The sequence below is a fragment of the Elaeis guineensis genome, chromosome 13, assembly GCF_000442705.2.
Source record: "Elaeis guineensis isolate ETL-2024a chromosome 13, EG11, whole genome shotgun sequence".
NCBI lineage: Eukaryota > Viridiplantae > Streptophyta > Magnoliopsida > Arecales > Arecaceae > Elaeis > Elaeis guineensis.
Window position 1 is genome coordinate 61,785,734 of NC_026005.2, and position 16,544 is coordinate 61,802,277.

A 16,544-nucleotide genomic window follows, 5' to 3' on the forward strand; every position below is an offset into this window, starting at 1 on the left:
TAAAAGAGATCAGACCATGTAACTTAGATGCCATACTACAGGTACATGTAGGAAAGCTATGTACACAATTTGTATCATACATTACATGTACACAATCACAATTATTTTTCAAAAAAATATATTATTAACAAACCATTAGACTTGTATTTTTCATGATAGACATGTGATGCAATAGTTCCATTATGAGATATCTAAGACTGTGGAAAATTGATGAAAAAGGGCTACATGATAAGTGCTACAATAGATCAAATATTCAGACTAATTATTGGATGAACTTAAATTTTGTATAGTAAGGGCCATTCTAACAGTCTCAAGAAAGGTGTCTTGCATGCAAGTAGAAAATGATCAGTGCCATATAATCCTACCATCAAAGAGTGTAGAAGATATCTCATGTTATCAACCATCATTCAAAAACTTCAATAACAATGGAGTACCTATGTTGATTTAAAGCATACTAAATGATAGGTACAAATACAATTTATATTAAGCTTTACAAACTCATAAGTTATAGAAAACAGAATAAACCCACATACTTAAAAAAAATGCAATATATCAGTACAAGTAAACATACTAACTAACAACAGTGATAGGTACATCTGAGACATCTGATAGGAAATTTTTGCTTTTCTTTTCATATATTCCATCCAAAGATGCTCGCTAAATCATCAACAGATTTATCTCAAGCAACATAATAAAATAAAATGGATTGCACATCCATGAATTCCATAAAAAAAATCAGGATATATCATTGTCACCCATTATATCTATCTGCTCTGTATAAATAATATAGAACAAAATACAATGTGCAAAAAGATAATTCGAGTAAGCCATATATGCAATAAGTAACATACATAGCGATATATCAACAACTAAAAACTACAACAAATATAAGATATAAAAACATACACAACGGCAGAGACCGCCTAATTTTTTTCTATGTTTCCTTTGTTATAAAATTATCCACTTTGGATGGAAAATGTAGAGCCTTTTGCTACCTAAGTTGAAGATAATTCTCTAAAGTATTAAACTTGATGTTATCCTCAAATAAAGCACTCCACCTTTTTCCCGTAAAACCCAACTCTTCTTCATTCTCTCTCTTCCCCTGGTACTAAAGAAAAACACTCCTCCTCCCTCTCTCTGTCTCTCTCAACAATCCATCATTTTCTTCTTCACATTCTTCTCCTTATTCCTCCTAACCTTCACCCAACTCTCCCAAGCCTACAAGATATCATGCTTCTACCAAGATTAAGCTCTCAAAACCTTAAGGAACCAACTCACACCGCTACAACTCGCACAGTGGCATGAGCATTTGAGAGAGGGTTTTACCATCGAAATCCTTTATAAAACTGGCCTTATATATAACATCAGTTTGAACATATACTACAAAGAAAAAAAGTAACTTTTATTATCTCTTAATCTCCTACTTTAGCTTGAACAAAAACAGGATCAGGCTTCCCGAGGGGAGGGGAGGGAGGGTGGCGGTTGCATGGAGCCAGAGGTGGATGGCGGGTGCGGCGCAGACGACCGCCCCTCCCAAAATTCCTCTGCCCTCCCCCGATCGTTGTGCCCGCACCCTACACTCCAAACAGCCCGTTTCAAGGGGGCCGAGCTGATACACGGGTCGTGCCGTGCCTGGCCTATGGGTCGTGCTGGCCCATGCCCTTATGAGCCGTGCCGGGCCCGGGCCTGGGCCGTGGTTCAAAAAATTCCAGCCCAGCTCGACCCCCTTCTTATGGGCCATGCTAGGCACGGCACTGTAGCTGACGGCCGTCCCTAGCATGGCCCACCACCCATCGGACCTAGGGCCGTGCCAAGCTAGGGCCTGATGCTAATTGTGCCATGCCTGGCATGGCCCGTTTAGCCTTAGACCCAGTGGGCCTAGGTCGGGTCATACCAGGCATGGCCCAGTGCCCTTCACTAACAGACTCCACTAATCTTTTCTTAAATAAAGGTCTAAAGTTATTCTAAATTTGATATGCTATTAGGAAAAAAAAGTTCACATGATCAAATTTACAGCATTACCAAATTTGATTATAGGGCAAGATTTGTACTAAAAGAGATCAGACCATATAACTTAAATGCTATGATACAGGTACATGTAGGAAAGTCATCTACAGAATTTGTATCATACATTACATGTATACAATCACAGTTATTCTCCAAAAAAGAACATTATTAACAAACCATTTGACATGTATTTTGCATGATAGACATATGATGCAATAGTTCCATTATGAGATCTCTAAGATTGTGGAAAATTGATGAACATGGGCTATATGATAATGATGGAAAAAATTATCCGATCTGATCAGATCGTCAGGGTGCATCTGAAAATTTTTTTATTCTAAAGATTACATAACAATTATGGGATACCTTATTCACAGTGGAATGAAAATCAAAATTCTCAGAAAAACTTGAATTCGATGCCTTGCGAGGTCTGAACGTACAAACTTTCTACTTTGCACGCACGTTAGGCTCTATAGGGAAGAGGGATGATCTCTTCAGGCATTAATTTTCAGAAGAAAAGCAAGGAGAGAATGAGATCTCATCTCATAGCAGGGGAGCACCCTGGATAGGATTATTCACGCCAAGAACCAGCGCCTAGGAAGAAGCCACGCCAAAGAAAAACCGCCCTCCTTATGTTGTCACAAAACACTTCCTATCGATGGTTGTTTTTCTTGGTTTGTCGCACAAAAGCTAAGACTTCTAACCACCAATTGACTCCCCTCCTTAAATAGATGTGGACATCCACAAGATCTGATTAGATAAGGACTCCTAATATAAAACTATTTTGAATTAGTTGTGCCCTAATCCAAGAAAGAAGTGTAAGAGAGAAAGGAGAGCGCCCAAATTCTTTAATGTGAACACCTTCACGTGCACATACACTTGGGCAGAAATTTTTAGCACTTCTTTTCTTCTTTTGGTCAGCTCCCATGAGAGAGAGTCCTAGAATTTTGAAACTCCTTGGTTCTAAATCAGATGGACTCAAATTTGATCTGATTCAAATCCAATTCGAACCTAATTTGAACCAAACTTGAAGAGCTTATCAATCCTAATCTAATCAGGATTCTGATCAAAGTCTAACTTAGATTTTTAATCTAATTAAGTCTTAATCAAATCAGACCTAATCTAAAATTAATTAGAACATAAATTTAATCTCTCATAAATCTTTTGGATTATTGATCAGCTCATCATCATCTTCAAAATTAAACCTGTACCTCATGTCCAGTGCTACTAAACATAGACAACTCTTTAATCTCATATGACCTCTAACTTAATTTTCAATTAAGCTAATCTATTTATTCAATCAAGTCTCATACTTTCAAATTGAATACATAGATATTAGGTCAATTCTTTCCTACTTTGTCTGACTTTTGTGTGTGACTCCGTAGGTTCGAATACTAAGTCGATAGCATAGAAAACTATTTTCTGTATTAATCGAAGTTACCATCTAACAATAGTTCTCAATGTCTGGATAGGTCGAACGTTTGCAAGACAATACTCAAGAACCTAGGAATATGATTGCCGCATAATTCATCCTTTTGATCCTGAATACTCAGGATGACTTAGGGTTTAATTATCAATCCTGAATTAGTCATCCACATTGTATTTCAATCTTTTTCAAATTCTATGACATATCACATAGATTGCTCCCATTAAGGTCTTACTCAATTGAAATACAGTGATACATCAACTCCTAAAATATGGAGGGGTCAATCCCATCTTGATCCACACACTGACTACCGTAAGTACTTGACTGTATCCAGAAATCTTTCATCACTGAATTAAAAATTCAGATAGTTCGATACCAAAGTATAGTAAGTTGCTTGCAAGTCACCGTAGTGATCTCAAATCAGAGGGATACTTATGCCCATATTCTTCATAAGCTGCTCTTGACATCAGAGCGCTCCGCAGGTGAGTTACTTGTTCAGTAATGATGTCTTCTTACATCTTATCTATATGCCATACCAGTGTCTCCACACTCTTTGGTTAAAAAAATAACTAACCTATATGACACACAACGACCTATACTTGATAAATATCATCATCCTTTAATGACGTATTATTTGATCATGAACATGTTTAAGAACTATTCGATAAATCTTCCTTTATCGATTATCATATAGTTCTTAGGATTTCATCACAATATTAGAGTTCAATAAGGAAGATATACACATTGTGATGAATAATGCCCAATAATATTTATTAATTTATAATTTATATACAAATTATAAAGAGTATAATCATCCAAATGATTGACTTTAGGACACATTTTCTAACTTCCATATAAACTAAAGTCAATCGGTACAGTATCTAATATCCATCTTTCACTTGTGTTCAACAAACTCTTTGATTTCGAAGACTTTAGCAAATAGGTCGGCCAAGTTCTCCTTTTCATCGATCTTTCGAAGATCGACGTTATCTTTGTCCATGACATCTCGTACAAGGTGATAGCGATGCAGAGTGTGTTTGATTCTCTGGTGGGACTACTATTCATTATCCTGAGCTATGGCTCCAGTGCTATCATAATACAGCAAGACTAGACCATCAATAGAAGATGCCACTCTATTACTCATTAATGAACTTTCATAATCAAACTACTTCCTTTACAGCATCACATGCCGTAATGTACTCTGTCTCGCACATAGAATCGGCTACAGTGAACTAACTGAAATTTTTTCAGCATATCACTCCTCCATTTAGGATAAACATAATCCGACATACTTTTGCCATCATCATGATCTGATTGAAACTAAAATTAATATATCCCACAAGTTTCAAGTCAGTGTCTCCATGGATTAGTCATTGGTCCTTTTAGTATTTCTCAAATACTTAAGGGCTATCTCTATAATCTTCCAATGATTCTCATCCAGATCAGACTGGTGCCTACACACTACCCCTAGTAAGTATACCACATTCGATCTAAAATATATCATGACGTACATGATAGATCCTACTATCGAAGTATATGAGACTCTACTCATATGCTCTCTCTCTTGAAGAGTTGTCGAACAATCCTTCTTAAAGAGAGTAATTTCATGATCTATCGAGAGATAGTATTTTTTAAAATTTTTTATACTGAACCATTTCAGTACGGTATCTATGTACGTAGATTGAAACAATCCAAGTAGCCTCTTAGATTTATCCTTGTAGATCTTTATCCCTAGGATATAGGATGCTTTTCCTAAATCTTTCATGGAGAACTATGATGATAGCCATAACTTTATACTTTATAAAACAGAAATATTATTTTTTATCAAGAGTATGTCATCTACATACAGTACAAAAAATATGATTATAAAATAATTAATCTATTTATAAATGAATAGTTCTTATCCGTTCTCAACGAAACCATACGTTTTGATTTTATCAAAATGCATGTTCCCACTCCAAGAATATTGACATAGAAGAAAATATCTTATCATAATCAATACCATAATACTAACGATATCCCTTGGCAACCAAATGGGCTTTATAGGTCTCTATCTTTTGGTTTGTGTCTCATTTTCTTTTTGAAAATTCATCTACATCCTATGGATTTTATACCTTTGAGTAGATCAACTAGTGTCCATACACCAATGATCTCTATGGACTCTATCTCAGATTTTATTACATCAAGCCACTTGTCAGAGTCAGATCTCTGTATGGCATCACGTAGGTGATCGGATCCTCATTGTTTTCATCAAATTCAACAAGATCACCATCCCAGACTAAGAAATTATAGTATCTATCCGGCTGACGTAGTACTCTATGAAATCTCTTTAAAGATGCCTCAATAATGGACTCCGGGTTTGATCTAATCAAATTTGATTCTATATTTTCACTTATTTGTGTCAATTCTTCTACCTATCAAACTTTCTCAAATTCAACCTTTGTGGCATCAGTTCCTTCCATAAGAAACTTCTTTTCTAAAAAGAATACCCTATTACTGACGAACACTTTTTATTCTTCAGCATGGTAGAAGTAGTATGTCCTAGACTCCTTAGGGTACCCTACAATTAAATAATTATCGGATCAAGATCTAAGCTTATCGATCTGTAAATATTTTACATAAATCGAACAACTCCAAATCTTAAGGTAAGAGAGTATCGATCTACGCCCAGTCTATATCTCATATAGAGTTTTTATGACCGATTTACTCAGAATATTGTTCAGAACATAACAAGCAGTCTCAAGAGCATAACTCCAAAAAAAATCGACAGACTCGCAAACCCTATCGTGGACTGAACTATGTCTAATAGAGTTCGATTCCTCCTTTCAGGAGGTGTCCATAGCGAGAGAATCTCATTCTCTTCTAGATATGTCAAAAATTTATTAAAAATATATTCACCTCCTCGATCAGATCGAAAAATTCTAATACTCTTTTCAATTTATTTTTCTACTTCATTATGAAATCGTTTGAATATTTTAAATGATTCAGATTTATGCTTCATAAGATAGACGTAACCATACCTTAATAGGTCATCTGTAAATATAATAAAGTAGTAATATCCTCCTCTGGCGTCTATGTTCATAGGTCCACATACATAACTATGTACTAGACTTAGAACATTATTAGCTCGTTCATTCTTTTCAATAAATGATAACTTGATCATCCTTTTAAGAAGATAGGACTCACAGGTCGGTAATGATTCACAATCATCGATGTTGAGGATTTTCTCTTTAGTTAACCTGTTTATCCTATTCTTGTTTATATGATCGAGCCTATAATGTCAAAGGTAGGCATCTGTGCCATTATCTATTCTAGGATGTTTGTTTAATGTGTACATTACACTAACAAGCTGTGATAAAATATACATGCTATCTTTTAATTGTCCATGTATAACTTTTAATTGTCCATGTATAACTATGATACCATTCATAATGATATCACAGAAATTTTTTTTTATTGAGAAATTATGACCATCCTTGGACAAAAGGCCTATGGAAATAATATTCATAAGAAAAATGGATAATAATGACAATCATCTAAAATAATAACATTTGAATTGAGAACAAGCTGAACTTTTTTTATAGCTAGAACTGGAACAGCTCTTCCATCTCCAATATTTAGGAATCATTCGCTCTTCTCAAATTTTTTACTAACTTGAAGTCCCTGCAATGAATTGTAGATATGAATCAGACTTAAAGTATCCAATATCTAAGTAGTAGTATCACAGACAGAAATTATAACGTATTATCATATAAGTATCTTGTCCAGCAATTCTTTAGTGATTTCTCTTTCTAAACCTATTCGAGTCAAAAAAAACTAGACATAGAGGATAATTTCTCTTTCAGTGTCCTAGCTTATTGCAAAAGAAGCATTCTGCCTGACTCTGATCTGCCTTAGACTGGTTAGTTCAATTGGACTTGAAAGACTTAGCACGATACCACTGCACCATACTTATCTTTCCTCTCTCAGAGGATCGATGCTCTATTGAGGACATATCCTCAAGTGTGCCCAAAGATTGGTTTAACCTTTAAAGTATTTTGTTTGACTGAGCATCAACGAATTTATAACTAAATTTGCTATTCATGGCAGCTCTCATTATGCAACGTACTGTCATACAATTATTGAGCCACTTTTGATAAGTATCTTTAACCGTTGCATCTATATTTGGAGTTGATACTTTAGGTGCTGGATCTGTGATCGCATATAGGATCCTCTCATGCTTGAGAACTATTCTCAACTTTTGATATCAATTATCAAAATTTGATCTTCTAAGCTTGTCACTGTCCAACAGTGAGCGGACCGATAAATTACTAACTATCATTGAAAAGAAAACAATAAGACCTATTAGTATATGAGTTATTTAATCTTAAAGACTTGAATTTTAGTCTAAAGGTCCTCCCACTATTTTATATGAATTAGTAGCCTCTACCTCCAATTCGAGAAATTATCTTAATTCTTTAGTGGATACCAGAATCCACACATACTGCATATGGGCTCGACTTTGGTCGGCCAACCCATGTGCATCTGTGGGTGGATTCTTAATCAATTATTTATTTATTTTAGTAATGATTTTGCCTCAAGTTTCTTTTCAGTAGGCTTTAGCCTCCACTAAAAATTTTGGTTAGGTCTAACCACTAATATGACCATACTCAGTGCATCTAACTAATGAATGATCAGATCTGACTTTGGATGACCAACCTAACCACCTATCAGAAAGATACGACTGAATTATCATATTATGAAGGATAATTTTAATAGCAGATAAGCACCAGACCTTTGGACCTCCAATGATTATCAGACTAATAGATCCATTATCATCCAACTTAATGGAAGGCTATGATCTAGTTATTCTCATAACTAGCTCATTTTATAGACCTAATAATTTAGAAGATTTGATTAATAATTTGACAAGTAATTAACCGATGTGTTTTAAATCCTCCCACTGACTTTACCAAGTCACGAAAAGGACTAGACAAGCTGGTCCATTGGACTGATGAGTCTAAATCTTCTCACTGACTTCACCAAGTCATGAAGAGGACTAGAGATAAGCTGATCCAAGAGTACTTAAATTAGTCGAACTAATTTAATGATTTGAGAATAAGAGAAAAGATTGATCAGTAGTCAAAAGTCTTCCTACTGACTTCACCAAATCATTGAATTGGACTAGAGACAAGCCTGGTCAAGAGACACCTAAATCAGTCACACTGATTTACTTTAATGGCATGAGTCAACTTAAATCAATTAGCGATCTAATCAAAATTTAATCTATCAAATTAGCCAGATAAGTGAACTCGATGGGAGGATTTACCTCAACTTGCCTTAGACATCATCGAAATGGTCAGATAAGTAGACTGCCAATTAAAAACTATAGATCATATTGTCAAGCAATATTGTCAAACTTATCTTAGACACTAATTGGTCGATTAGTTTTGATTCGATCAACCAAAAGACTTGGGCTAAACCATTGAGCCACGATCCGATCCATTTGGTATGGTCAAAAATATGGACTTGATCAAGCTACAACTATTGAGATTGATTTAGAAAAATTTTGATCTAATCTAATTCAACTCCTAATTAGATTTAATTAATTTTTTTAATTAGTCTATATTTATTTCTAATCCTAGATCTAATCCAGTTAGAAGACTTAATTCATGCTAACCCATTGCCCATCGATTTATGAGATGTCTTAAGATCTTCAAATCTCAAATCTAGATCACTTAATTTCAAATTAAATATGTGAAATATGTTTTCTAGTTTGTAGAACTATTTTATTAGGATTTCAAGTGTAGCATTCATATAATTTTCAGATCCTAAAATCTAATTTTTAGATCTATATTTCATAATTAAACATGTATCAATTTGATCTAAATTTCATACATACATCATATATATCATGCAGCTTTTAGATCACTACCAATTACATCATATGTAATATTCAATTCAGATCATAAAATAAATTTTCATATCTAAATTTATTTCATTAAAATTATAATAAATCATAAATCACTTTAGATCTAAATATATTCATGATCAAAATAATTTTAAAATTTTTTTCATTATTTTTTTTTATGAGACTTAATCACAGTGGCACCCCTGCATGTCATAAAAGAATCGCCGAATGGGTAAGAGATGGACTCAATCTCTGCTTCCTTTTATGATCGGATGGCTTAGTGATCATCTCAATTCAAGTACTAGGCTACTAAGTTTAAAAATCTAATTTTTAAAATTAATTATATTTATATGTACATTGTCTAACAATTTATATATGCGATATGCAAAAAAATTCAGACATGCACTTATAAACATGATCATATCATTGATATTTTACATCTAATCAAATTAGATCAATGTATCATATATATTTTAGATCTGACTAAATTTATACAGCTTATAAAATATTTAATTCAAATCTAAAATTATATAGAAAAATAATTCAAACACAGACATGAACACATGAAAATAAAATTTTGATTAGACCTGATTTGATGTTGTGCAGAATTTTGCTTAAAATCAGATTTGAAAATCTGTCAATTCAGATCTTGATTAAGTCTAACTTCTAATCCAAAATAATACTATAAAAATTTTATTAAAATAAATTTAAAATAGATTTTAATTTGGTTGTTATTTTAATAAAAATCTGCATCAAGAAAATTCTGTTATAATAAATTTATAACAAACCATCATCAACCATTGATTAGGTTCTTAAAATCTAGTCAAAATCAGATCATAAATTTTATATTAATAGGTCTAAATCAGATTTATTATCTACCATAAAAATTTGATTATATATCTCATACAAAAATATCAAAAAAATTAATATATATATATCCATATATCAATCTGGCTCTGATACCAGTTGAAGAAAAAAATTATCCGATCTAATCAGATCGCTAGGGTGCATCTGAAAATTTTTTTATTCTAAAGATTATATAACAATTATGGGTTACCTTATTTACAGTAGAATAGAGATCAAAATTCTTAGAAAAACTTAAATCCGATGCTTTGTAAGGTCTGAACGCACAGACCCTCTACTTCATGCGCACGTCAGACTCTATAGGGAAGAGGAATGATCTCTTCAGGTATTAATCTTCAGAAAGAAAGTAAGTAGAGAATGAGATCTTATCTCATAGCAAGGGAGCACCCTGGATAGGATTCTTCATGCCAAGAATCAGTGCCTAGGAAGAAGCCACGCCAAAGGAAAACCACCCTCCTTATGTTGTCGCACAACACTTCCTATCGGTGGTTGTTTTTCTTGGTTTGTCATACAAAATGCTAAGACTTCTAACCACCGATTGACTCCCCTCCTTAAATCTATGTGGATACCCACAAGATCTGATTAGATAAGGACTCCTAATACAAAACTATTTTAAATTAGTTGTATCCTAATCCAAGAAAGAACTGTAAGAGAGAAAGGAGAGCACCCAAATTCTTTCACGTGAACACCTTCACGCGCACATACACTTGAGCAAAAATTTTTAGCACTTCCTCTCCTCTTTTGGTAAACTCCTATGAGAGAGAATCTCAGGGTTTTGGGACTCTTTGGTTCTAAACCAAATGGACTCAAATTTGATCTGATTCGAACATGATTCGAATCAAACTTGAAGAGCCTGTCAATCATAATCTAATCATAATTCTGGTTCAAATCTAACTTAAATTTTTAATTTAATTAAATTTTAATTAAATCAGATCTAATCTAAAATTAATTAGAATATAAATTCAATCTTTCATGAATCTCTTGGATCATTGATCAGATCATCATCATCTCTGAAATTAAACCTGTACCTCATATCTAGTGCTAGCTAGACATAGACAACTCTTTAATCCCATAATATTCTCTAACTTATTTTTTAATTAAGCTAATCTATTTATTCAATTAAGTCTCGTACTTTCAAATTGAATACATAGATATTAGGTCAATTCTTTCTTACTTTACCTAACTTTTGTGAATCTCCATAGGTTCGAATTCTAAGCCAGTAACATAGAAAACTATTTTTTATATTAATCAAAGTTACCATCTAGCAATGGTTCTCAACATACGAATAGATCGAATGTTTGCAAAGTAACACTCAAGAACCTATGAATATGGTTATTACATAATTCATCCCTTTGATCCTGAATGCTCAAGATGACCTAAAATTTAACTATCAACTCTGAATTAGTCATCCATATTATATTTTAATTTTTTTCAAATTCTGTGACATATCACATAGATTGCCCCAGCCAAGGTCTTACTCAATTGAAATATAGTGATGCATCAACTCTTAAAATATGAAGGAGTCAATCTCATCTTGATCCACACATCGACTATCACAAGTACTTGATTATGTCCAAAAATCTTTCATCACTGAATTAGAAATTTAGGTATTCCAGCACCAAAGCACGGTGAGTTACTTGTAAGTCACTACGGTGATCTCAGATCGGAGGGACACTTATGCCTATATTCTTTGCGAGCTGCTCTTGATAGCAGAGCGTTCCACAGATGAATCACTTATTCAGTGATGATGTACTCTTCTTACATCTTACCTGCATGTCATACCAGTGTCTCCACACTCTTTAGTTAAGAAGACAATCAATCTATATGGCACACAATGACTTACACTCGATAAACGTCATTGTCCTTTAATGATGTATCATTTGGTTATGAATATATTTTAGAGCTATTCGATAAATTTTTCTTTATCGATTGTCATATAGTTCTAAAGACTTCATCACAATATTAGAGTTCAATAAGGAAGATGCACACCTTATGATGAATAATGTCAAATAATATTTATTAATTCATAATTCATATCCAAATTATAAAGAGCACAATCATCCAAATGATTGACTTTAGGACATATTTTCTAACAGATAAGTGCTGTAATAAATTAAATATTCAGACCAGTTACTGGATGAACTTAAATTTTGTACAGTATGGGTCATTCTGACAGTCTCAAAAAAAGTATCTTGGATGCAAGTAGAAAATAATCAGTGCTATATAATCCTTCCATCAAAGAGTGCAAAAGATATCTCATGTCATCAACTATCATTCAGAAACTTCAATAACAATGGAGTGCCTATGTCAATTTAAAGCATGCTAAATGATAGGCACAAATACAATTTACATTAAGCTTCACAAACTCTTAAGTTTCAGAAAACAGAATAAACCCACATGCTTAAAAGAAATGCAATATGTCAGTATAAGCAAACATACTAACTAACAATAGTGATAGGTACATCTGAGATATCTGATAGAGAATTCCTGCTTTCTTTTCCACATGTTAGATCCAAGGATGCTCACTAAATCATGAAAAGATTCATCTCAGGCAACATAATAAAATAAAATGGATTCCATATCCATGAATTTCATTAAAAAAAATCAGGATATATCATTGTCACCCATTATATCTATATGCTCTGTATAAATAATATAGAACAAAACATAATGTGCAAAAAAGTAATTTGAGTAAGCCATATATGCCATAAGTAACATGCATGGCGATAAATCAACAACTAAAGACAACAATAAATATCTTTCATATATATTAAAGTTAAGGCCAGGGCTTCCTCAGTACAATGATTGTCGGCCTCACCAATGCACCATGTGTTAGGCTTCTCTGTGCGCCATGTGGCAGCCTACCAGGTCTTCTCCCTTGATATTTTTTTTTCTTTTTATTCGGCGCACTCCCAAATGCTGTTTCCTCTCATCGAAGAGAGACACGAAAAAAAAGGGGCTCCCGAATGCCGTTTCTTGTCATCAAAAAGAGAGGAAAAAAAAGGATGAAGAGGGGTGATTCGATGGCTCAGCTGGCCCTCCACCTACCACAATAGGGAGAGGAAAAGAAAAAAAAAAGAATACACTCCTTTCCATCAGGAGGGACGGAGGGAGGGAGAAGCAGTGGAGAGTCGAAGAGATACCTTACACAAAAGAGAAAGGTACATACCCATTCATGATATCTCTCCCATGCCATTCCGCCATTTTTTATCATGAGAGAGGCACACACAAGAAAAAAAAGGAGCGAAAAATGGGGCAGATGCAAAAAAATCTTAGAGAGAAGATTTATGAAAAAAAATAAAAAATATTGATGGTAAAGCATGGGTTGTCTTATCAGTTTCTTTCTATGCTTTAGCCTATATATACTGAAGAAAAAGTGAGGTGGGAGTATTTTTTTTAGTGGGTCTATTTCTGATTACTGCTTCCTTTATTTTTCATCAGGCTTATTGAGGAAAGATCGAAAAGGGTGGCATCAGACAAGAAAAATCGAGTAAAGGGAGCTAGAGAAGGTGAGTCTTTTTGGGTGTTCTATTGATTCTTTTCAAGAATCAAGGTATTGGAAAGTGGTATTGAAAAGAGTGGTTTTCTGGTATTCGGCAGGAAAGGAATGGAGGAAAATCGGTTAGGAAAGGTGAGTTCTGAATATTTTTCAATTTTTTTTGATTTGTTCGTTTATTTGCTAAGTTATTTTGTTCCCTCATCAGTTTGTGTAAAGCTTTGGGTTTATTATATGAGAAATATATAGTAGTTTGTTTCTCATTAGAAATAGAGGAGGGTTGCTGTGTGGATTTCGATAGCCTTCCACTCCTGTTACTAACATCATATGAGGGAAGAAAAAAATAGAGGGTTGCTACCAACGTTTGGTAGCTATCCACACTATCCTTAAAAAAAAAAAAAAAAAAGGCCGCAGTTGCTGCTCAAGTTCAGCAGCCTTCCAGTGGAGAAGGAAGTGAGGAAAGGGATAAAGGGTTGCATGCTAGGTTTGGTAGCCATCCACAGTGCCATTACAAAAACAAAGGCCATGGTTGCTGTTGAGCTTTGACGACATTCCAGCAGAGAGGAGAAAGACATGGATCGGGTGTGGGAGACATGGGGTGACAGATTAGTGAGGGGAAAGAGAGAGAAAATGGATAGAGTTGGATCCTTGGGTTAATGCATGCGGAAAATAGATTTCGGATGTTTGGATTAGCATGTTCAGAGATTCGTCATCATTCGATATGGGTTGGCGGGTTAACGGATCCAGCAATCGGATTGTGGGTATCAGGTCGGTGGGCCGTCGAACCTGAATTCACTGTGCTGGGGTTAGGAAACAAACCAGGGTTGAATTTAGGGTGAGCATGGGTTCGGATAGGGGTTACGTTTTGGTTGGGTTTGATGATTAGGCTAGGTTTAGGATTTTGTTTAGGTTTAGGTTGAGGGTTAGGGTTTCCATAGGGGTTGGGGTTGGGGTTGGGGTTAGGTCTTGGGTTAGGGTTAGGGGGTATGGCTCGAGTTAGGGGTAGGGTTAGGGTTACAATGGGGTTGCAAAGGGGGTTCGTTCGGAGAAGAGAATGCTGGGAAAAAAAAAGGTTGAGAACAGAAAAATACCAACAGGGTTTTGATCAGAATGAAGAGAGAAAAAGAGCAGGGAACAAGGAAGGAAAGCACCTAAGGGAAGGGAACAAAAAAAAATTATGGTGATTGAGAGAGGAATAGATTCTAGAAAAAATTATGGGGGATGACTTTGGGTGAAGGAAGAAAAAAAAATGCCAAAAAAAATAAGGAATAGATTCTAGAAAAAAAAGTGGAGCTTAGATCAGAGAAGAGAGTGATCAGAGCATATCTTTGGATAGAAAGAAAATGGGATGAACTCCGGCATTGAGCCAGGACCTTATGGATGCCAACGTGCTCCCTGCTCTCCTGGACGCAGCCTCCCGCTGGCCTCAAATTCATGGTAGCTGAGAGAGGGACCAACAATGGGGGATGACCTTGGGTGAAAGAAGAAAAAAAATGTAAAAAAAAAAGAGGAATGGATTCTAGAAAAAGAAGGAAACTTAGATCAGGGAAGAGAGGGGGTCAGAACATACCTTTGGATAGGAAGTGGATGGGATGAACTCCGACATCAACTGAGGGCCTTATGGACATCCACGTGCTCCTTGCTTTCTTGACTGTTGCATCCCACCGACCTCCGCCATTGCCTTCCTCAGCATTGGTTGCAGAGAAGGTGTGGTGGTGGTGTAGAGAAATTGAGGAAGGAATTTGGTGCAGAGATGAGAAAGAAAATCGGGCGCATGGCGGGATCTGATGGAGGAAAAAGGGAGGAGGCGGTGGGCTAGAGGCGGACCAGGTAGAGGGAGGTGAGAGTGGAAGATGAGAAGGTGGCCATGGGTTAAGGGGAGGAGCCGGCGGCAGTGTGGGGTGAGGGAGGGAAAATGAGAAAGTGGGTAGATTTAGGGTTTAAATTGACCCTACCCACATAGAAAAAATATGGGTTTCTATCTTATATACCAAATGAATTATTGTTGATGTTGGGGCTGCACGCATAGAATTTCTATGCTGCTCAGTTGCATAGAAAAAAAATATGGGGATTGCATGTGTATATTGTTACTTTATTTTTTTTATGCTGATATATGCATACTTTTTTTATGTAGAAATTAAGCCTAAAAAAATAATTTTTTGTTGGAATTTTTTGCCTGTTCTCTTTTTCGATGCAGTTTGCTCTACAGAGTGTAAAGCACCTTGGCTTTTATGAAAATTTTTTAATAAAAAATATTTTATAAATTATCTAATTGTGTTATTTATGAAGTAAAGGAGTTACAGGGCTTTTATCTATTATTTAACTTTCTATTTTTTTAAGCTATATATAGAGATTAGGGTATATCCATCAAATGAATATTTTTTGATTCCTTTAATTAGTGATTATAATTCATGAATATTTTTTGAAAACATGTAGAAAATGGCTGTTTTTTGGGTGACACTAAATTATTATGCATTTTTTTTTGTGCACAAGAAAATTTAGATTGTCCTAAAAGTTGTGCTGCTTTTTTGTATATTACTAATTTTTATTTTTTAAAAAAATTGCAATCCCAAAAAATTGCTAAAAGAGATTACTATAAAATTAAAACTTATGCCTCCTAAATATGGGTCAGAATTATGAGGTGATTGTTTGTTCAAGGCCTATGTCTTTATTACTTTTGAGTATAGACAGAAGACTAAGTATGAATCTTTTGAGTATAATAGAATATGGGGACGAACTGCATGTACACAGCTCGAGTCCGAGTAAATAGCTTTCCCCCAATAGTGGTGGTCCAAGGGAAGGCAACGAAGTAAAAGAGGGTCTGGAAGTGGCGGTGGAAGTGGATAGGTGAGAAAGGGTTA